This window comes from Terrapene carolina, unplaced genomic scaffold, assembly GCF_002925995.2.
Source record: "Terrapene carolina triunguis isolate 2854851 unplaced genomic scaffold, T_m_triunguis-2.0 Scaffold180, whole genome shotgun sequence".
Classification (NCBI taxonomy): Eukaryota; Metazoa; Chordata; order Testudines; family Emydidae; genus Terrapene; species Terrapene triunguis.
Genome location: NW_020664531.1, coordinates 9,365,974 through 9,390,309, shown reverse-complemented (window position 1 = coordinate 9,390,309; position 24,336 = coordinate 9,365,974). Strand labels below are relative to the sequence as shown.

Below are 24,336 nucleotides of genomic sequence, written 5' to 3'. Positions count from 1 at the left end.
ATCAGAAACATTTTAATGGGGATGTATTTTGGAGGTCAATCTGTTTCGCTGTGATTCTGTAAACTATTGTATTGGTGCAAGTTACTGTGCAGTTGCATGGGATATGCAAGGTGGGAATAGTCTCTGCGCATTCCCCACCCCCTACATTCACTGTCTGGGCACCTGAAAATGAACCAATTGGTCTGGCTGTTATTGTTGCAGACTGCATTTTTATTTCCTCTTAAAGCAAATACTGTAGTACCTGGATAAGGAACTTCTAATGTTACTGCAGCCACAGATAACATTTTAGCAAAGACTTGAACTAAACACATCCCACATTAAAATGTACCAAATGAACTGGTACACACCACTGCAGCAATCTGTTCAAAACCTATTTCTTGCCATGGTCCAAGGTCAAATCTCCATGCTTCTACTGCTCCATCTTTCAGCCCCTTTGATATTTTAGCTCAAAGCTTCTGCTGGGGGAATGGGTGGAACAGCACTATTCCGGGTTCAGTCTGACCTCATACACAGGCAATCATGATGAGCATGTGTCCGCCTTACTATGTGAAGGCCTTCAGAGTTCAATGTTGTCACTCTTCTGTAACATACACATGACTCCAAGTGGAGAGATCAGGAAACACCATGGGACTTCAGTGTCAACCATCTTCTTCACCAATGCAGCCTCTGGCATCTCCAAGATATGCCAGTGCCTAGAATAAATAGAACAGTTAGCTCAGACTTAATCCACAGCAACAAAAGCAATGATGGTAGTAAGAGGGACACTTCAGGAAACTTGCTGGAATGCTTACCCCAGCCTTCATTGAGGGCATCTGACCACCTATCATTAAGGTGAAGCCTTGGGATAGCTCTTCAAGAAGATCTATTCGCAGCATCTCTTGTCCAAGACCAATAACTTGATAGAAAGATTGGTGCAGTAACTCAGACATTCTATGTCTAGTTCTGCCTCAAAATATGTATACTCCACTGCAGATGTGCCTTCTGTTTCATGACATAGGGATTTATGCAGATCCCCTGTTGTGTGATCATTAACAATCTTTGAAATATATTAAATTTGCATGGTGACCTATAAATTAATCTCCCATTGTATCTATGTATAGAATAAATTTATACAGTATACCAGTAGCTTTCTTTCTTTCTTTCTTTTTAAATGTGAACACTACTGAATAGTCAGAAAGTAAATATGGTGGGGTGTTGTTTTTTTTCACTGGTCATTTTTCTTACTGTCTGTAGCACTAAATGGGCATTCCCCATAATGCATAATCACATTACATTGGTAGTGAGGAGTTTCCGCTCCAGTATTGGATACTGTAGAATAGTTATTGTGTGTGCAGCAGTAGTACAGACAGTGGTCTTTTCTTGCACACAATGACTTACTTGTGATACTGAAGGTTAGCTTTTAGCAGATTACTAAAAAAAAGGAGTTTATTGCAGGTCTCTGCGGATTCTTTTCAGCTTTAAAACACGGCATTTTAGCAGTCATTCAGTTACATCTGGATAGAGTGTCACTTCCGTTTAAAAAAAAAAAAAAGATTCAAAATCAATTAAGCACCATTTTGAGATATGAGAGACAAGCTGTATAGCACCAGTGAATGTGACACACTGCTTATGCTGGATAATGTTCAGAAAGTTCCCACTGCTGATTCTGCTACAAGAGGGAAGCAGCAAAATCTAATGGCTTGTGCAAAAGGTTGGGAGCGAAGAAGAACTTCAGCGTTCTCATCCCAGCTCTGTGACAGATTTACAGTGTGGCCTTGCCATATATCTGCCTCCTCCCTGAGGCTCAGTTTCCCTATGTGTAAAATGGAAGCAATGCTGATTTACTCGCTTCTCCTGGAGTCTTCGCTGTCATTATTAACAAGTGACTCCTCAAAGTATTATTATGTATTTGGACCCTGCCTCTCTTTATTTCCATAGCTCATTTCAGAAATGTGCTGATGTGAGACAATGTTCCCCCCACAATAAAAGAAAAAAATAGGGGTGAGGGTCAACATTTTAAAAGTAAGATTCATGTCTCTGACTATATTTCTACAGCTTGGGTCAGAATTTTCCCTCCATCAATCCTGCTGCTTCCCTGTACTTGACAGGTCTGTTCTGTATGCAAAATTTCTTTTCTGTAACTGACAAGAGATTCGGTTTATGGCAGGTCACACATCTCTGCCGCTTCTTTTTCTTCTCTCTTCTGTTTGTTTTTCCTCTCCTTCCCTGTTGTCTCTTACCTTCTCTTCACTCTTCTGCCCCTTTCCCTATTCCAACTCTACCTTGTAACTCACCTCTCACCCCCACTCTTTCTATTCCTCCTTGTCTCAGCCCCAGTGCATTACTATTGTGGAAGATTCCAAGTGCTTTGACATTGGATACTGGTAGTAGTTTGAGTGTCTAATGCTAGTAGAGCAAGTAGTGTGAGACTCTGGAAACACTACTACATTAGACTCCAGACAGCAATGTTTAGCCAGCTGATAGACAGTCAATATTATGTTAGACTGGTTTGTTTTTAAATTGGTAAAGATAGGCCCTTGTATACCTGAGACACTTGTATTTACATTATATATGGAGAAAATATAGCCTATTAGGTAAATAGTAGTGCATATTATTTGTCATAGGAAGTCAGGATACTGAGTCTAGCTAAGTGAGAACAAAAGCATTGCTGTTACTTCTATCTGCATGGTAGCCAGGACCCTGATCTGGAACCAGAGCATTGTCACAAGAACCAAAACCATTGCAGTTGTGTCCAACACTCTTAAATAATAATATAATAAAACTAAATGTCCTTGTTATTGAGAAAGGTGCTGCATAACTTTAGAAGTATCAAAATCCAGTTTCTTTACATTTCTCTCATTGTAAAAACTAAATCTTATTTTTGTGATTTTTATGTATGTGGTATCAACTAGGAAATTGCTTTAAAAAAAACTATAGCTTATACATACTCTTCTTAATGTTTATGCATGGTTCTCATTGTGTTTTTCTTGAATTCATGGAACAATAGAGGATCTCACTCCTGGGGCAATTTAACACTTGGAAATTTTTGACTCTAAACTCAGGCTTGTAGCCTACTGGATGGATTGTCTATCTGTGTTGGTGAGAAGCATGTGGGACCAATCCTCCAATGGGGTAAATTGAGGTAGCTCTGTTGAAATCACTATATATATGTCATTTTCTTCCTGCTGAGGATATGGCCCTCTGAGTTTAAATTCTGTAGGGTGGTGTGTTTTGATTACAAAAATTAAGTATGCCTGCTTTTTTCTCTGTATGAGATAGATAACTAAAGTGCCCTTACTCTCCCTTTGATCCAAGCAAATAACTACCCTTAGCATCTATGCAAGTTACACCGCTATATCAAGGTGAGAGGAGACTCCTTTAAGTTTTGATCACTTAATTTTTATCAGCCTTAATCATGCTGTGTCTAACTAAAATATTTCACTAGCTCTCTTTGGTAGGGGAAACAAAATATAATCAAGTTTTGAATGCTCACAAAGCTTAGGATGAAATAGGGAATATACAAGGTTTCAACTCTGTAGCCCTTAAGCTAAATTTGTTTTTTGTTACGTTTCTGTTCTTTTCTAGAGCAGTGGTTCTCAACCAGGGGAACCCATGTACACCTAGGTCTTCTAGGGGGTATTCAACTCATCTAGATCAGTGTTTCTCAACCTGGGGGTTGCTGCCCCCAAGGGACAGGTTTCGGGGGGGGGCGCAAGTTCAGGGCTGGCATAGGGTGTGGCAAGCAGGGCAAATGCCTGGGGTTCCATGCCATAGGGGGTCCTGAGAAGCTCAGTTATATGCTTCAGCTCTGCTGCGTGGGGCTCAGGCTTCAGATAAGGCTCAGAAGTGAAAAACAGGCTCAAGTATCACACTGAAATGTAAGCACAATATTTATATTCCAATCAATTTGCTTTATAATTATGTGGTAAAAATGAGAAAGTAAGCAATCTCTCAGCAATAGTGTGCTGTGACACTTTTGTATTTTATATCTGATTTGTAGTTTTTAAGTAACGTGAAACTTGGGGTACACAAGACAAATCAGACTCCTGAAAGGGGTACAGGAGTCTGGAAAGGTTGAGAACCACTGTTCTAGAGGCTGTAGAAGCTCCCCCTGGTGGTTAATAATATATTAAAGTTCGTGGTTTTGCTTTACTAAAGAGCGTGTTGATATAAATTCATTTAAAAGACCATGGATGCAAATCTTTTTGGATTGTGCTTTCATAAAAAATACTTATTAGTGCTAACAAAGTTTTCTTTCTGTGTGATATAAGTGAATGAATGAATAGTCTTTTATTTTTTCAACCAAAACAACAGGTGAAATCTAATATTTTTAAAGTCCTAAAAAATATTCAAAAGCCACTGGGGTTAATAAATATTAGTCATTTAAAAAGACAAATAGAATTAGATTATCTATAGTGTGCCCATGCTTACAAGTGTATAGAGATCTGAAATGGACAAGAAACTCACTCTCTGACTCAACCTGGATTCTGATCCATCACAACCCTCTTCTGGCTCACATGATCAAAACTGTTAGAAAGAAAGGAGGGATAGTGCCTTGTGCGTGTGTCTATGTCCGTGAGCACAAGAACTCTGGCATTGGGACAGATTCTGATACCTTTTCTCATGCTGAGAAGTACACCTCTACCCCGATATAATGCGACCCGATATAACACGAATTCAGATATAACGCGGTAAAGCAGTGCTCCAGGGGGGCGGGGCTGCGCACTCTGGTGGATCAAAGCAAGTTCGATATAACGCGGTTTCACCTATAATGCGGTAAGATTTTTTGGCTCCCGAGGACAGCATTATATCGAGGTAGAGGTGTACCTTGTTTCACAATTAACCCCATTTTTTTTGATGAAGAAAAAAAATTTTAGAATTTTTTTTTTTTTACATTTTTTTAGTAAGCGGATCAGAATCTGTCTCTTTGTAGTATTATTGCTGATGGTTTATCCTTGTGAAGAGCTGATATTTTAACACAGTTTTTGTTTTGGAGGCTTTCAACTTTATTTGGTAAATTAAGGAAAATTATATATAGGAATGTGGGTGGGTTAACATTGCCCTTAGGCCTGGTACTGCATCCCTATATTGTGTTTTTGTAGTTGGAAGCTGCAGTTGTCTTGTTTTAATGTGTGATGAAGTTATGCTCTTTGTGAGCTGGCTTGTGACACAAGCTTAGTGATAGATAGACTTGGTTAGATTTGGTGTGTGGTGGGGGGGGGTGGGGGTTGGGTTGGGATGTTTTTATATTTCTTTTATTCTGTCCACTGTAGATGATTTATTGTTTGTTTGTAAAGGATGCTTTCAACTTAAGCCATAATTTTGTCTAAAAATATTGTCCCAGCTATTGTTACGATAGCACTTCAGATTGCTATAACTGAGCTGGGATGGTGATGGGCGGGAGGAGCTCTATTCTTTCTAATGTTCTCACTTTGTGAATTTGATGGCATTTTGTATAGTCATCTTCCCTGTTCCACTTGTTATTTGTGTTGGACTTTTTAGGTAAAAACAAGGGAAGGAATACATTTTTTAAAATAGGGACAACACAGTTTGGCAGAGAAATTAATGGACAAATGGAGGATTTAAAATTTAACTAGATTTCGTATGGACAGTGCCACTAAGGTTAATGTTAGTAAAAAGTGCTGAATTATAGTACATGAGACTATGATCTAGTGGATAGGTCACAGGACAGGGAATCAGGAAACCTGGTTTATATTCCTAGTTATGGCCATTGTTGGCTATGTAACCTTGGACAGAGGTATGTCTGTGCTTCTATTTCCTCTCCTACCTTTTGTCACTCTTATTTTAAAAACAGGGACTGTCTCCATTAACTATGTGTATGTACAGTGCTAGCACGATGGTGCCCTGATCTTGGTTGAAGCTTCGAGGCACCTTGGTAACACAGTTAAAAATAAACAACAGAAATTGCACTGCTACTGCATATGCTAACTTTCCCACAATGGCCCACCAATGTGCCCTACCTATTCCTCTCTATCTAATATGGCCTTCACCACCTTAGTATCTGAGCACCTCACAATCTTCAATGTATTTAGGCTCACAACACTCCTGTGAGGTAGGGAAGTTTCTTTTATCCCTGTTTTGCCGGTGGAGAAGTGAGGCACAGGTTGATTAAGGCCCAGATCCTCAAATACCTTTGAGGATTTGGCCTAAGTGACTTGTACAGGTCACACAGGAAGTCCGGATGAGCAGTGAATTGAACTCAATCTCTTGTAGCCCAGGTTAGCACCCTAACCACTGGACCATCGCTCCTCCCCAGCACAATTCAATGCCTGGAGAGACCTCTGTGAGAGGGTAGTTCAGTCTCTGCCCAGTCATTCCTTAGCCACCGCAGAGAATGGTTTCAATTAGTGGCAAGAGCGGTTGTTTTTGTGATGTGGGTGCTTGTCTATTGGAAATTGGACTTGAGCCCACTGACTCATTTCACATGGGACCATTACAGCCATCAGATGGTAACAGTTTTTGGTCATGACTGATCTGGACTGAATTTGAAATGGCAATATAGAGATGAAAGCCTTTATCTTGTTAACTCTCTTGATCCACACAGTCCCCCCAGATGCTGTTAATATACTGCAAAGAAAGTCATATTTTATATTTATTCTGGAAATCTTTCAGTAGGAAAATTGTGGGTATATGGCAATGCGTTTTTCAGATTGGCCAAAGTAGAAACTGTGTATCAATTAAACTTTAGTTGGGGTATATAATCTATTTATTATATCACAACACAAAATGAAACCAAAATCAAATATTCACAAACAAAATAACTTCTGACAGCACACCCTTTTGTAGCATCAGAAATAAAGATATTTTATAGAGATGTAGAAGTTTGTCGTCATTCACATGTATGACTAAAATCCATGGCCTGTTTCTCCTTACTTACACTCATTTTACATAGGCTTAAAATAGACTTGTGTGAGTGTAAGTCTATTGACTTCAATGTAGCGACTGCTAATTCACACAGGAGAGAAATGAACTAGGGTCAGACTTGCGTTTCCCTTATCTAGCCAGCACACCAAAGTTATTCATTACATAAATATTTCTATTATGTACAGAGTTATTCCCTTTTATAATGGTATCTTGACCCTACCTGCAGCAGAAAGTAAAAACAAGCTATGCTAAATGCATATTTGTTCATTTACATCATAAGGGTTAGGCAAATTTTTACAGTTTTTCTTTTGTATTTCTTTATTGTTTAACATTTTTTTCCTTTCTTTTCAGTGCCATGTATTATAGTTAGCTATGCCGTTGTGATGCATGAAAAGGATGTGTGGAATTTCTTTCTAAGCCCAGCCCAGATATTTTCAATTGTTCAAGCCCTTCCAAATTTAAAAATAAGTGATTAGATTTGGTATGGGACACCATTCATATATGTTTAATTTGGTTTTCATTTGCCAATACTATTGGCATGCCAGGATTTCAGGGCAAGATTAAACTTTTAGTTCATTTTTATTTAGGGGTAGTTGTGAAATGAAATTCTTACTTTTTCTTTCCCTGGCTTATCCCCTCCCCCAAAAGGGGCCCAATTCTCAGAAGCCTCTCACATGCCACAAAATGCTGGGCCCTCTCCCACATTTGCATGAGCAATGCCTATTTAGCTGTATTCTTTCTTATCTGTTAAATATGAGTAAGAAGTTGCCACAGTAGTAACTTGAATGGAATCATAGTCCTTAAGGGCTACAATTAGACTTCAGGCACAGCTCTGAGCAAAAGGGTCTGGTATGAGTTGCACCTCCCCAGAAGCAGCCCTGGGAGATCTCCTGACTCAGAGCACCTCTCAGACGTAATTCCTCCCCTTCCTCCTGCTTCCTTTTAAGGAGAGGTAAATTCCTGCTAGCCTATACAAGCATTAATTACTACCCTCTGCCCCACCTTAGTTTGCACTAGTTCAGCTACTCTGGCCAGTGAATGGGGGGTGGAACCAAAGCTCTACTCATTCTTCCAGTATGGGATGAACTAGATAATTAACCCTGCTTAATCCACATGGCTGAATCCAAGACCTGGATAATCTGTGTAGGAGGGAAGGGAAGAGGGTTTTAGTTACTTGTGCAGGTGTGAAGTCAAAGTCCCTCTCTTTATTTACTCTTTGTTCAGCCCTGAGCTTGGGCAATAGAAACAAACTGCTTGGCCAGTTTCACTTTTTGTTTTAGTCAGTTTCACTTTGTGGTTCTCATGCCCTAACTAGCCCAGGGCTGTGTGTGTTTGGGTTCAGCAAGCTGCAAGAGAGAGAATGTTTTTGAAGAATTTTGTTCGGCATACTACCTGGCTAGTAAAATCCTCCTGTTGAATTCAGGAAGGCTGTTAGAACTGTTATTGGTGGATAGTGTCATCATCTCCATATGGGAAGGCCAGGTGCCAGCACTGCTCAAATGAGCAACTTTTAGGCCCCTGCTCAAGGAGTCATCTCTGGATGCTGATAATCTCACTAATTATCACCATGTCTCTTACCTTCCTGTGTCAGGGAACCTTATTGTGAAGGGTGTGGCACGGCAGCTCTGGCTTTATCTGTTTTCCTTTTGCTCTCTTGGGCCCTTTCAGTGTGGTTTTAGATTTGTATATGGCAGGATTGGTGGTATCTTTTCCCAACGGATGGAAGACCAAATATCTTTGCTAGGTTTTTTTAGATCTGTTGGCTGCATTTGATAGCCATTGGATGTTGATAAAATTGTGGATCCTGATAAGAGAAGATGGAATTGTGTTTTGAGGGTGTCAGACGGTGAACTGATAGGATGTGGGAGGCTGTGTTGTGTGACTGCTCATCTGTCCCAACAGCTCTCTCAAGTGCCATGCCACAGGATTCTGTTTTGTCATCACTCTTGATTAACCTGTACTAGAGCCTGCTGGAGGAGATAACTAAGGTAGTTTGGGTTTCAGTGTCATCAAAATGTTGTGAACTCAGTTCTGCATTTGGGTGAAATCCTGGCTCCATCAAAGAAAATGGTAAGACTCCTACTGAATTCAGTGGGGCCAAGATTCCATCCCTTGTGTTTATCAGCCATGGGAAGGCTGTACTGTACTGCTTTCCTTTGCCACCCTCCATCTAGTGTCCCCAGAGGGCAGCTACCTGACACAGCAGGCACACTGCTTTGCATTTCACCTGCTAGCAGCATGCACAGCCATGCAGCCACAGGGAGGTTCTGGTCAACTGTGTTTTTCTTTCATCTCTTCTTGACAACCTCTTCTCTCAGATGCAGGCATGACCACAGATCTCCATATCTTTGTCACTGCTCTGGATGGGGCAGCAACCGAATATCACTCTCAATGCTTCCATGTAATATGGAGCTGCCGTTCTCAGAGTTGTGTCTCGCTTGTAACACGTTACACCTCAGCAGCAGTTTGCAGTCTGCTGCTAATAGTAGTTCAAGCAGGGGTGAAAGTAAGATAAAAGATTTACTGGTCTGGAGGCTGGGCCTTGGGCAGAAGGGGCGGGGCTGGGGGGGTCATGCTCCCCCACCCAGTCCTTCCACACAGCCCGGCCTGTGCCGCCTGGGGCTCTGGCTGCGATTTAAAGGGCTCTAGCCGCTGCCACAGTAGCAGCAGGCGGGAGCCCTGGGCCCTTTTAAATCGCTGGGCCCCGGGGAAGCTGCCCCTTTCCCCCCACCCCATCGGCGGCCCGGGGGGGGGGGGGCAGGGCAAAAGGGGCAGCGACATCGGCTGTGTACGGGCTGGTACCGGCGGCCACTTCTTACCGGTACACCGTACCGGCCCACTTTCACCTCTGAGTTCAAGGTGTTGGTTTTTAATAAATAAAGCCCTATAAGGGTTCAGGTCCTGGCCAGCTTAGAGACTGCCTCTTTCCTCACATAATTTTCCAGTGGTTCAGATCAAATGACTTGGTCAAGCTAAAAGCCCCAGGAGGTAGGATATTGTCAGTGAATGGCTCTTGGCTCAGAAGCTTGCTTCCCCCTGTAGGTCTGATAGTATCTGGGTTTGTTGACATTTTGGGTGGCGCTGTATGTTTAGTCAGGTGTTCCATGTAGCATCACTTAGTTTGCTTTTCAGGAGGCTGTTAAATCCTCAAGTTGCCAGTGTGTCCCTTTTTTGTTTTGTACAATTGAAAACACAATAATTAATACATGGGCCTAGGAGCACAATAAGTACATTCTAGAAACTGAAACTAACTAAATAAAAGATTTTCACTGACTTTTTTTTTTTTTTTTTTTTTTTTTTTTAAAGCGTGAACATTTCTGTTCTTATTGGACGTGGTGATGGGAAGGGCTTTTATGATCATTGTCAGTTTAATCAGCTGTTTTGTGGCCACAGAAAGTTTGTGTAAGGGAGGAGATTATATATCAATATAGCATTTTCGTTGTTTTTTCATCAAATTGTAATTTAGTGGCCTGATTTTTTTCACTCTGATCATGAATTTATTAGTTTGCACTGAACTTTAGTGGTTTATTATCTGTAAAAATGCTTATTTCAACTGTCTATATCTAATTAAGAAACAATTAATTACTGTGCCATTTATAGTTGTAAAGAATAACCAAGTGAAAGCTAAATATAGATCTCTGTCTGCCTTTTTTTATACAAACTTTATTAAGCAAATCAGCACAAAGAAAATATATAGAAATTCAGATGAAGTAGGAAATTTCCTACTAGTGGCTCTGGCATTCAATCATTTCGGGATCCTGACACAACACCACTATTGTATTAAGGTTGCCCATTTCATTACCACTTCATTAACATTTTTAAATAAGTTGGTCTGTGTGATTTTTAATGTCTGTTTGAGTATGAATTACAAATTAATTATAAATGCTGATGAAAAGGATGATTAAATAGTAAAGAGAGGCATCTTTATGTCCTGGCACCTCTGATTTCATTTGTTGCAGGGGAACATAGAACATACTGCAAAATCACAGTGATATATCTTCTCTTGAAGAGTCCAAACCAGTTCACTATGAAGAAGCCCGTGAGCTACAAAGTTCAGACTGACATTCAAATGACTCAAACTGGAGGGTTGTTTTATGGCCAATGGTTTGCTTCAGAATATTTTAGACACATGGGCCAGCTACACAGTTAGGATCCAAACAAATGTAGGTTTGTTTGGAGATGGAGTTTTGATTCAGGCCCTTCTCCAATCTCGGGGTATCTGTGGGTTTGTGCAGACACTGGAAGGTCACTGATGCTGCCTCAATGTAAGCCTACTCTGAAGAAAGATAGGTGGAAGCCTTCTCTCATTAACAAAGCTCAATACCAGTAAACTGCAAAAATCACCTGGTGGAAGATAGATCACTGAAATGAGTATTCATCTCCCATACTTTGCTGCTCTGTGATTCTCAGGACTTTTCATGCAGCTCTTTCATCCAGGGCCATGTAGCCTCCAAGATAATCCAGCTCTGGCTGAATAAAAGAAATGCCTCCTGGTCTTTGGGCTGCAGTTATATAGTTACACTTACCTGCTGCAGGTTGCTCCTGGACAGGGCCGGCTCTAGGATTTTTGCCGCCCAAGGCAAAAACAATTTTGCCCCCCCCCCCTGTTTTTTAATTACCCCACCCCTGGCGCCGCCTCAACTCCGCCCCTTCCCTGCCTCCTCCCCCCAGGCTCTCAAGCCTAGGAGGGAGGGGGAGAAGCGGCGCCTGCGCCGCGGCCTCTCGGAGTCTCCCCCTCCCTCCCAGGTTTGAGAGCCTGGGAGGGATGGAGGGAGGGAGGGGGAGACTCCGAGTGGCCGCAGCGTGGACGCCGCTTCTCCCCCTCCCTCCCAGGCTCTCAAGCCTGGGAGGGAGGGAGGGAGGGGGAGAAGCGGCGCGCGAAACGGCTGTTTCGCGTGCCGCGGCCGCTCGGGATCTCCCCCTCCCTCCCAGGCAGCAGCAGCGGAGGTGAGCTAGGGCGGCCGCGGCACATTTTTAGGGGCGGCATTCTGGCGCCGGCCATGCCGCCCCTAAAAATGTGCCGCCCCAAGCACCAGCTTGTTTTGCTGGTGCCTAGAGCCGGCCCTGCTCCTGGAGCCACCCAATAACCATTATGTTGGGAAAAAGTCCTCTTAGCCAAGGAGGGAAATGCAGCCAGGGTGTTACCCTTACATTACAGCAGGAGTACATCTTCCAGCTGCATTGCTCCTTTCCTTTCCACAGCTGACCTCTTCAAGGAAGCCTGATTGCTTTTTGCCACACCTTTTAAAATTCTTCAGTCATCTGGGAAGAACTTTCTTCCTTGCTGCTTTAGGGTGTCTGGGACTCTTGGAGCAAGTGTGACTTTGACACCATTTCCAGAGGGACAGATTGTTCCGTGTGACAGTCAGCTGGGTAGAATCACAGAGTATGGATCTCATCCTGAAAGGAGCCAAGCACCCTCAATTCCCACTGAATGCATTTGGCAAAGTGCTTACAGCACCTATTTCAAGGCAGGTGCAATAAGTGTAGCTAAACTGTACTGACAACGTTCTTATTAAATAAAGTATTATTCAAATCAGTGCAGAAGACCTGTCGGCTCTGGCTAACTTATGTTAATATTTGCTGCTGCCACCCTGGTTTAGCAATGAATCTTTCTAAGCATAGTTCTCTACATCTGCACATCAGAGCTTGCAATGTGACACTAGCCATATCCAGCAGCAGTAAGAGCATGATCCTGCAGTGAGTAAAGAGTTCACATCTGGTCCTTAGATTTTTTTAAGCCAGTGTTCTGGTCCCTGGTATCAAAAGGTTGAGAAACACTGCTCTAGAGCCCCATCCAGCAAAGCACTTAAGCACATGTTAAACTTTAAGCACAGAAGTAACCTTAATGAAGTCTACTTAGTGAGATTACTCTTAATTTGTTGGATCGGGGACTAGTTGGCGTACAGAAATAGAGCACAATCCAAAATACGATCAGTAACATATGAATTGCAAATACACATTGAAGTTACCTCTTAGCTATAAATATCAGTTGCCATAACACAGTTCATTAATCAGCACTTTGCCTAACTACACTGTATTCCTTATATTTACATACTGCTTGAGAAGAGCAGCTGTAAAAGGAAAAACCCTGTGAAAACTTGTATGATAATTATTGCTTACGCTGGTTTAAAAAAAAAATAGTGTGAAACTTTCCGGGAACGTATCAGTCTTACCTATCCGAGTCCTCAGCCATTGACGCCTGTAGAAACTAATTATTTCATTGCTTCAGTTATTTACAAGTAATAAAACTAGAAGTGCCAACTGTTCTCATTCTGTGATAATCCAGTCAAAGTTTGCAGTTGATGATATTAATAACTAACCTGTGTTTCCAAATGTACAGTTTTAGAATCTCTCTCTCATATTTTACTGAGCTGAGCTTTTTTTTCACAACTAAGGATTAAATTGTGTTACTGAGCTGTGCTGGTTGATAAGCTGGGGTGAGAGTGCAATGTGCATGTGCTAGTGGTGAGGGCATATGGACTTTGGTGGTGCTAGGGAGAGTGCACATGAGCAAAACCCGCAAACAACAACAACAACACAGAAATTGGGCTTGTTTTTGGCTTAATTGGCTTGTGAGTTGCTTGTTGACTAGTGTTTGGATTATAGATTGGCTTGTGGCTTGTTATAGCTTGTTGCTTCATTTTTTGATCGGCTCCCGACAAGGGGGGACAAGCAGGGGCAAGGGGGGGAGAGAGTCAGGGGTGCACAACGGGCCCACCACAGCCCCAGACTGCACGTCGGGGAGATCTTATCACATAGAGTGTTAGGGTTCTTAGGGACTGGCTTGTTTTGGTCTTGTTTTGAAATGAGATTAGCTTGATTTTTGGCTTATTCTGAAAGTCGCAGTGCTTATTTACCACGTGAAAGTTGACAACTGTGCACCTGAGATAAAACATTGCACTGTGGACTTCTTCTCCTGTGTCCAGCACTAGTTAATGGTCAGGGTGTCACAACTCCAGCCATGACTGCAATCTGCTTAGAGATACCACTTTGGGTTTGTCTGCACTACAGAAATTTGCTGCAGATGGACATAGTTGTGTAGAATCAAATTAGCTGACATGAGACTACCACAACTTTGCAGTAAGTGTAGAAAAATCATGTCCGTTACCATGTCAGCTAATTGTGATTTAACATTTAGGTTTTTAGGGTTCAATCTTGTGACTTGTCCAGGTCCACACTGACTGAAAAGTCATGGCCAGCATTATGTCAGCTGAACTGATCCTTCCCAAATGCGTGGTAAAATTGCATAGGGTGGGGCACCCTTTCGGCCATTGCTAACAGTGCTAGCTGTGATCTAATGCAATGCAAGTGGCAATGTTGTGGATGTTTTTCACGTGGGTTTGGTATGGATGGGGGTGGGCTTCTTTTCCCTATTCAGCACCCTTGTGCACATGTAACATTAACTACTTGAGCACATCCATGCAGAGACAGCCACAGTTTGACCCTAACCGGGGGGATCAGGTAATGCTTCAGATGTACTGCAGGATTGAATCTTTCACTTGTATTCCACCATCAGTCTATCTATATCCATCTGTTGTCTCTTCCGTTAGACTGTAAACTCTTTGGGGCAGGGACAGTCTTTTTGGGGTGTATTTGCACAGCGCCTAGCATAAAGGGTTCCTGGTCCATGACTGGGGCTGATAGGCACTATGATAACATATATAATAATAGGTTTCAGAGTAGCAGCCGTGTTAGTCTGTATCCGCAAAAATAACAGGAGTACTTGTGGCACCTTAGAGACTAACAAATTTATTAGAGCATAAGCTTTCGTGGGCTACAACCCACTTCTTCGGATGCATATAGAGTGAAATATATTGAGGAGATATATATACACACATATATCTCCTCAATATATTTCACTCTATATGCATCCGAAGAAGTGGGTTGTAGCCCACGAAAGCTTATGCTCTAATAAATTTGTTAGTCTCTAAGGTGCCACAAGTACTCCTGTTATTTTTGCATATCTAATAATATGTATACAAACAATGACATTTCCTCAGCGTTGTGCTTTGTTTATAGTTTATTTTGTTTGCCTGAAATCAAATGATACCAATGGCTCAGTGCTTGATCACGGCTGGATTAATGTATGGGGGTGTGAGCGGAAAGCCAGACTGGATGATTGAAGAGTCAAAAGTCAAAACCAACGGTGGAGTTTGCGGATGGGATTGGATGTGTCAGGGAGACCGGTAATGGGATACTATGCCTTTCACTGCTAGTTAAGTGGCTCAATGCAGTTCACTTTAATAGGTATCAGATGACAATTACTTGATGTTAGTGTATGTGAAATAAGTTGGTAGCCTCAATTCAGCTCTTAGGGTATGTCTAAACTGCAATTAAAAACCTGTGGCTGGGTCATGCCAGCTGACTCGGGCTTGGGCTAAGAGTCTATTTAATTGCGGAGTAGGCATTTGGGCTTGTGCTGGAGCTCAGGTGCTAGGACCCTGCGAGGCAGAAGGGTCCCAGAGCTCAGGCCAGAATGTCTGCACTGCAATTAAATATTCTCTTCCTTGGAGCCCGGGGAGTCCAGGTCAGCTGGCATGGGCCAGCCACTGGTGTCTAATTACAGTATATATCCTTAGTGGCTGGGCATCTACATCACAAAACTCACCCTTGTAACTGCTGCTAATAGGCACCCTTATTAGCAGTTTCAGCCTCTGTCTATTGAATCTTCAGGATAGAATCTTACCCCTAAAGTTGGTTGCCGCCGGTGAGGGTTGAAGCATGATAGCCAGACGGTAATGTGAAAGCTTGCCTTGGCATTGCTTGTGCGCTACCTGTTGTCTGTCAAAACAGAAGAGATTGGTCTGCAGGGCTATTAATTCATCAGCTTTCATCAGCACTAAATTAAAACCAAACCAAACCAGTGAGAGGAAAATAACTTTTCACTGTGTACAATATGACTGCTTTTAGGGACAAGAGTGTCTGTATTTGAATGTGCCCTTTAGTAACAAAATAATACAAGAGAAAAAACTGACAAGCAGAAAAAAGGTATAGCTTCAAAATAAAATATTGGTGTTGGGAACTTTGATATGTTATAACTCTAAATACCACATGTAGTGTCTGGAAGGCAAGTAAAATCATATTGGGGTATCATGTTAAAAATGAGTAATTTACCCACACTTCCTAGCCCCAAAACATCTGTTTTTTTTTCTTAACATGCACTCAAGCATATGCTGTAAATAATTAAATAGTATTCACCACTCACCTGCTGTGCACCTCTGTACTAAGGCAAAACCAATCTAATTCCACATAACACCAGCACAAAGTGCGATCTTCACCACATACTGGTTGCGTGGGTGGGAGCTTGCAGTCCTGCCATAGAGCTGTTGGGTGTATACCTGCAGATCTTGTTCAGGCGGAACTCTCACTAACTTCAGTGGGTGCTTGCTCAGTCATGATTTGGCTCACCAAGTATTCTTAAAAAAAAGTTATCCTTGATGTCTTTTCGGGCTTGTCTACACACTGTTTTGTGTCACTTTAACTATATTAGTTTAGAAACTTGCATAGTTAAAGCCGTACAACTCCCCAGTGTAGATGTGGTCCTACTGGTATAAAAGACGCTTATATGGCGTAACTTACTTTCATAGTCGGTATTAGGATCCACTGACAGTACAAGGCTCGCAAATGCATAGAGCTTCAGCTTCACTGTCATTTCAAGTGAGGGCTCAATACAGGAGAAACTGGATGAAATTCTCTGGCCTGTGTTATACAGGAAGTCAGACTAGTCGGGACTTAAAATCTGTGAATCTGCAAACTTTACTCTTTACTCTGGATTTTGTGGAAGCTTTTCAAAAACAAAAAGGGCAGATAGGTGCCCAAGTCTCATTGGCTTTCAATGGGAATCCCATTTGTGTCTTTTGAAAATCTCCCTCATAAGCTTTTGTTGGGTCTGAAGCCTGTGCTTTGTGGTCAACCTTCTAGCTTTGTCTTTTGCGTGAAAGCATCAGAATAAAGACAGCAATAGAACAAAAAAGGCACCTTGCAAAGATAAGATAGCTTTTTGAAAAGATAAAGGAAATGGTAATGGAAAGAAAATACCTTGGCCACTGAAGCGTGAAAAGGCTTTTAGAGATGAGCTCTCCATTTTGTATTGCCATCTAGTTCCCATTCAAAATACCGCATTGTCTTATGAACAAAGCACTATGTGTTATCTCATGCAGGAAATAAATTTCCTTAACTAGACAAATATTGTTCAGGGGAATAGATTTTTGGGGAGGAAAAAGGCACCTGACAAAGACAAAGCAGGTAATAGGTCCTGTGAATGTAGAAAGATGGAGTCTGCCACAAAGAAACTAACACATACTTGCTTACAGATAGAAATAAGGTATACAGACTTTCACTTGAGGACTGGCAAATCATTTGGCATACCTGTCAGATGACTGCTTCCTATTCACTCAAGAATATAGATGCAGTGTTGGTGCAGGAGTCTGAGTCCTGGACAAATGAAAAATAATATTTAGTAATTATGTAGTGCTTTGTAAACATTGGGCCTGAACCTGCCATATCTTAGGAGTATTTGGAGTATCTTTCCTATGGCAGAATCAGATCCATTAATTAATTCTAATGGCACCTGTGCAATAAATATTTTCCCCGTTTTGAGATTGGAAAATTGATGCACAGGGAGGCTAAATGATTTGCTTACAGTGAATCATCTATGGAAGAGTTAGGATTAGAACTATGGAGTTCCAGACATTCTACAAGATATGCTACATCTCAGCTCAAATCCTGAGTAGATTTTTCATATATACCAAGATGACCCTTGTTTTAAGTTTTCACCCTTGACAGGCACTGTATATTTTGAAATTTTACAAAAGGAAATCTAGTGATATTCCCTTCCTCCCTCCCCCCACCGCAATGTGCTTATCCGTAAATATTTCCAATTTAATTCTTTCTTGCATTAAAACTAATATTTAAAACACACAAAGCTGCACGGTTTTTCCATCAGTAGAATCAAATAGAAGATCAAAAAGTAAGCTGATAATTATCATTGCTATGCCAGAACCAAATTAATTTTTCCACCTGCGCAGGAGGACTTGTTCATGCCCTTCAGGAAATCATTATCGCCATACCTTTGGGGGCTCGCCGTAAAAAACACGGCAGCATTTAAAAGCTAAGCATGAAAATGCATATCAATAACTTAAAGAAAGAAAGCTTCAAAAAATGTAATTTTATAGCCAAAGCAAAACCCAGAAAGCCATGTAATTCATAGTTATGGTGCTGGGTTTTTTTTTTATTATTATTATTGTTTAAAAGTGTGGAAATGAAGAATTTGAAGTTTGTTTTAGTTACTATACTTTCTCTTCCCTGGGCCCTCTGTTAATTGAGGTGTAATTAGCCATTGGAACAATTTATCAAGGGTCATGGTGGATTCTCTATTATTGACGATTTTTAAATCAAGATGGAATGCTTTTCTTAAAGATATACTCTAGCGATTATCTTGGGGAAGTTCTGTGGCCTGTGTTGTAGAGGAGGCGAGAGTAGTTGATCACAGTGGTCACTTCTGGCTTTGGAATCTATTAATGTGGTCTTTGATAAGTATTTCAAATGTTTAAATTATTTTAATGTAAGAGTAGTACATATGTGCTATTAGGTAAGACCATAAACTATCTATGCTGAAGACACTGATGGATTATGAAGCATTCTATGTACGTCAGACTAAGTTCCAATGACAATACTCTCTGATTATCCTAAACAATGAATAAAAATCACTAAAATTAACCACACATCCTTTCCAAAATAGTCAGCAAATGTCCTGGTCACCACATACACATCCTTGACAGTCCCACCATCAGCTTAAGTGGGCAGAGATACTGAGCTAGCTTTCTGTGCCAAAAGTGCATTTTGCTCATAACGCTTAAAAGACTGGGATTTTCCAAATGAATATTTGGAGCATGCTTATATACTGTATGCGGGAAGGGGACAGGCACAGATTCTGCTCTTAATGGGATCAGGATAGTGAGCTGCTCAGCTCTTCCTGCATGGTGATGAGTGCTCTTAACTTCTGTGGATGTTGGTGGGTCCTCAGCCTGTGAAGAGCCTGATAGACGGCTCTCAACACTTTGCAAAAGTGAACCCGTTTACCCTCATGCTTGTTAACGTGACCTTTGCGCTAGAGAAAAGACAGAACTCTGGGATTCTCTGTTCAGGATGCTGAAATGCACAGGGTCATTGCAGTTACCAGGATACCACACACTGAGGAAAGCAACCTGTGCAGTACAGTGTCACCACACAGGGTCTGTCTAAGTTCTAGCACCAGTGGTATGTCAGGTATGCAGACTATTTTAGTTTTTGTTTTTTGTCATGGGAGTTGGAATGCCAAGGCTGCGTCATATTGCATTTTTATTAATAAATAACCAAGAGAGGTGTAGGTCCAAAGGGCTTTTGGCTTGTTCTCATTGCACTGCTATGTCTTGTTGGTGTGGAGAAACACAAGGGACTATTCCTCATTTCTGCAGTGCTGCTACCACTTGCTGTACTATGTAGGAGCTGTTTTTGTTTTCCCCCTTGAGGAATCTAATCTCAAGGAGGCAAATCTGAGATTTAAGATAATGCTGCCAGAGGATTTGTTTATATCACCACATTATCTCCCTGCCATATCCATTTTCTTCCGTTTAGAATATATCGTTAAAAGGAATTTCAGCCCTTCGTAAACAGTGCTATATGTCTACGGAGAAATGGAGCATTGTATGTAATAATAGCAACAGCTTATTTTTATTTTATCTTGTATTGGGGCATAGAATGGACCATTCTTATATAAGCTTACAAACGGGTTGAATCATCCAGGCTAGAAGTGTTCTTGACTGTAATTTTATGAGCAGCCTGGTAGCAGGGATTATCAAGAATCTCACGACTGTTCTGGTGTTTCTTGTGAAAACACTCTTTTGATGTGGAGTTAAAATTAGTCTGGAGAATTGCCAGTGGCCAAAGAAAGGTACGTTGTTATTATTTTTAAATGTTAAGTTCATTAAAATGTGGTTATGGTGTGAAATGTGACTATGTAAAAAATACACCACCTTAATCTACAGATCTGCTCTCTCTGAGCATTAGGTTAGCAACAAAACTAAGATTTTATGACTGTATACTCCAGTTTATCCTGATAAAACATCATAGGTATGAGAGAGTGAGCTGGATCCCGGTCTGGCTCATATACTCTTGCATCAAAAGAATTCCTAGCAAAGTTCTGATTTTGGAGAGGATGGAAGTCTGTAGGACTGCCAGCAGAGGTTATCACCACAGAAGGGTCATATCTGGGCATGCCTGGGTCACGACCATGACCTTGTGTGCATCAGTAAGTCAAGTGACGGCAGGACTGCTTTGGGGAAGTGTATGCTGCGTGTTTTATACACATTCAGTAATGGTCACTGGTGAGTATGCAGCCTTCCCCCCCAGCTCCTCTCCAGGCTTTAGACCTGATTTTCCACTGCCGCGTTCTTTGTGTAGTCTTTAACAATAGTGCAAAAGGTCTGCAAAGTGGGTTAAAAATATGATCAAATCAAAATTATAACATTTTGCACACTCCTTGCATTCCAATTTGCACAGGTATAAGTAGGCTTGGTAGAATTTGATTTTTAGTTTTCTATAATTTTGACAGATAATATCTGGTTTTAAGTGGGATTTTTTTCTTAGATTTAAATTTTCACAGTTACAGGAAATTCTCAGGGGAGGGTCAGACAGTGGGAACAGTCACAATTATTTATCGACAGTAGACTTTGAGGTTCAAAAAAGTTAGCTTTATCAGCTGTTAAAATATAAATTTCAAAAACACATGTCAAAATATACATAGCAAATATCTACTACTTCAAATAAAGTCTTATTTTGCATATCTGTAAATTGTTACTGTTATCAATGGAAATATTTTTTCAGCAGTTTGTATGTGTACGGTGAAATCAACACTTGCAGACATTTACCAATAAAAATCAAATCCATCCAAATATAGGTATAAATTACATGAGGGGCCCGGCAGTAGGTCGTCAGCTCCAGTGTGTCTGTTCCTGTCTTACTGTGTGTTAGAAAATAACATGCAGCTTCATGTTCAGAACTAAAATATCCCTTTAACTTTCTTACTCTCTCTCAGTTCCATTACCATCTTCACTTAGCTTTCTGTTCCAAATCGCTTCTTAAATTTCTGACATTTTCAGTCTTCCGCTTGCTTTCTATTCACTGTCTTCTCTCCCCTCCCATTGGTTCCTCAGAAAGTTGCAACTGCAGGTAAGTGACAATAAAAGTCCCAACATCCCTGGAGTCCAGAAAACTCACCTTGCTCTTTCCTCCCTCCCCACTCCAGTTTCCTTGCTGCATCAATAATACAGAATGAGAGACTGACCTAACACAGTAGAACAGTTGAAGAAATAAGGACTTGTTTGATTTTTTTTTTTAGCAGCCACGTCTATGTGAATCATTGTGTTTGAGCCAGTGTGTAGCTATAAATGTTTGTGCAATTGTCTTACTAGAACAGGGGCAGGCAAACTTTTTGGCCCGAGTGCCACATCTGGGTATGGAAATTGTATGGCAGGTGATGAATGCTCACAAAATTGGGGTTGGGGTGCGGGAGGGAGTGAGGGATCCAGCTTGGGGTGCAGGCTCTGGGGTAGGGCCAAAAATGAGGAGTTCAGGGAGCAGGAGGGGGCTCCGGGCTGGGGCAAGGGGTTGGGGTTCGGGGGGGGGGGGCTCTGGGGGGGGGCTAGGGATGAAGGATGGGGGGGGCAGAAGGGGGCTCCAGGCGGGGACCAAGGGGTTTGGGGGGGGGGGGGGGGATCAGGGCTGGGGTGCAGGACGGGGTCAAGGGTGCAGGCTCCAAGCAGCGCTTACCTCAAGCTGCTTACCTCAAGCAGCTCCTGGAAGCAGCAGCATGTCCCCCCTCCAACTCCTATGCAGAGGGGCAGCCAGGCAGCTCTCTGTGCACTGCCCCATCCTCAGGCACTTCCCCAGCAGCTCCCATTGGCCGCAGTTCCAGGCCAATGGGAGCTGCAGGGGCGGCGCTTGGGGCAGGGGCAGCGTGTGGAGCCCCCTGGCTGCCCCTACACGTAGGAGCCGGAGGGAGGACATGCTGCTGCTTCCGAGAGCCATGCCACGGCATGTACAGAGTGGAGCAAGTCCCCAACTCCACTCCCTAGCTGGAGCGCTGGAGCAGGGCTAGCCCCGGACCTTGCTCCCCAGTAGGAGCTCGAGGGTCGGATTAAAACGTCTGAATATGGATCCGGGGCAGGAACTGAATCATTAGCAATCATCTGATTTATTTATTCTCAATTTAATAAGCTGATTTATATTTAAACAGGTTAGTTCGACGTGATCTGCACTGATGCCATTGTACTACTCTTTCTTCCTCGTAAATAGTAGCTGTCTGTGGGCATCTATAGGTGGCAATATTTATTGCCTGCATAGGCATGGAATAAAAGAAGCGCTGTCCTATAACTATATCATGGGTAGTATCATAGCATTCTGGTGACCATCTCATCCTATGGGCATTTTCAGCATAAAGTACAATTTTCAGGCATTATATTGGATTTCTCAGACTGAAGCTTGTCATGGGAATTGTCTGTCTAGATGCAGATGGTATCAGTCAGATTTTTTGCTAGCTTTGGGGACCAGACCATTAGGTGTGAGGCAGCTGTTTTTCACTGTACCACCAACATACTTCCGCTTCAAAGGCTGTATGTTTGGCCAAGGAAGGATTACTCCAGCGTAAGGGTGAGCCAAGATGGTGTACAGCTGATATAGGGGCTCCTGTGTCATGCACCTGGTTTAATTTAAATCTTTCATCCTGAATCCAGTTGTGTCCTTGGTTGATCTTCTGGCTTAGGCATATGGTCCTTTTCTGGCAATCCTTCTGCAAGGAGGCTACATCCCTTTGGGGTTTGCCATGATGCTAAAGGTCAAGGACTTACTCAGCTTCTCAGAGTTTGATGTCTCTCTGTCTTTCCCTGCCCCCTTTTCTAGCTAATTCACACCTCTATGATATGCCTTTTTTTGGTGTGTGCTGGGCCTTTTCTGGGTTTCTGCTCCATCTATATTATGTAGCAGGAGAGCTAGCCCAAATCGGAACCCAGCCACCCACCCCAAAAAAAGAAAAAAAAAATCCATGTATCTAGATCATTTTTTTTTTTTTTTTTTGTAAATTAGTGTGATCAACATTGCACTGCTTTCCCATCTATATTATCTTAAAATCTGACGTAAGCAGGGCATGAGTCTAATGAGACTGGGTCATTAGGATACGAGTCATCAGAACTGATTGTCTTAAATATATGCACAGTATGAGGTCAGCTACTCATATTGCATTAACACTTCTATGGTACTTATCATGTGTCTGCCTGGCTACCTACAAACAAACGAGTAAGTAAAAGTTGAATTTATGTGGAACTTCCTCTGTTATTAAGGATGTTTGTTGTTTGATGCAAGCTGATGCAGCTTCTCCATCTGTATCTCAAAAACCATGTAACATGTTTCTGGAGAATGATAGGTTGGTGTCAGGGTGTATCCACAGAACTATACTGTCCTGGTGTAAAGAGCCACCATTCACATGATACTGTATGAACCATCTCTTATTTTTCCAAGGTATGCCAATATTCAGTGCAATGACTTCTTAGTCAGCGGAGGAGAGGCTGCCTCATGTCTCACAGTTCCTAACCACCCTTTCTCATGTTTAGAGATACACTACTATCCTGTGTAACAAGACACTGTCTTCAAGCATGACTCCATGCATCTGATGAAGTGGGTTTTAGCCCACGAAAGCTTATGCCCAAATAAATCTGTTAGTCTCTAAGGTGCCACAAGAACTCCTCGTTGTTTTTGCCGATACAGACTAACATGGCTACCACTCTGAAACCAGTTAGGAATGTGTTTTCATGAGGTGTCATTGTGGAATTTGACCATTAGTTTACCCAAAGATCATTTAGAGCCAAATGATGCTCTCATTGAAGTCCATGCAAGTAGGACCAGGCACTAAACCCCAAAACTAATGAGATAGCTCAGCAGCTGTTATAACAGTCACTGGTATTTCTGTTGAATTAGGGCCTGATCCCAAGCCTGCCAAAGTCAATAGGAGTCTTCCTATTGGCTTCACTGGGCTTTAGATCCACCTCTTTCATACACAAAATAATAGAACATGTAATGTTACTGTTCATGGATTATTTAAATGACCCAAAATAACTTTCATGAGTGAGTTTTTTCCTCCATACTTACCTCACATACTTATGCTTTTGTATTAGGATTCCGGGTTGATGTGTTTCATGTTACCTGTTTACCATATCTGTATTTTGTAGGCACACCTTTATCACCCAAGTGGAAACAATTAACTCCATTTAATGCTCTATTTTATTAAATTTCGTAGATATACAGAGAGGCAGAGAAGGAAAATAGCTGTGAAGAATGAATAGATATCAGTGTTCAGAGAGGAGAGAATATATGATGTGTGTGTGTGTGTATAATATATATATATATATATATATATATATATATATATATATATATATA

At 41.7% G+C, this 24,336-nt stretch overlaps 1 protein-coding gene across 5 annotated transcripts in view; it reads left to right on the top strand.

The window, feature by feature from the left end:
- LOC112117089 (protein cordon-bleu) overlaps window positions 1-24,336 on the top strand; it is a 240,208-nt gene that overhangs the window by 42,061 nt on the left and 173,811 nt on the right. Inside the window, exon 1 of one of the 5 annotated variants that reach the window (XM_024214959.1) lies at window positions 19,295-19,798. The exons of the other annotated variants lie outside the window; for them this stretch is intronic. The gene's annotated coding sequence lies outside the window, so the exon portion shown is untranslated. Of the gene's footprint in view, window positions 1-19,294; window positions 19,799-24,336 lie in introns of those variants that run through there. 5 annotated transcript variants of the gene reach the window in all.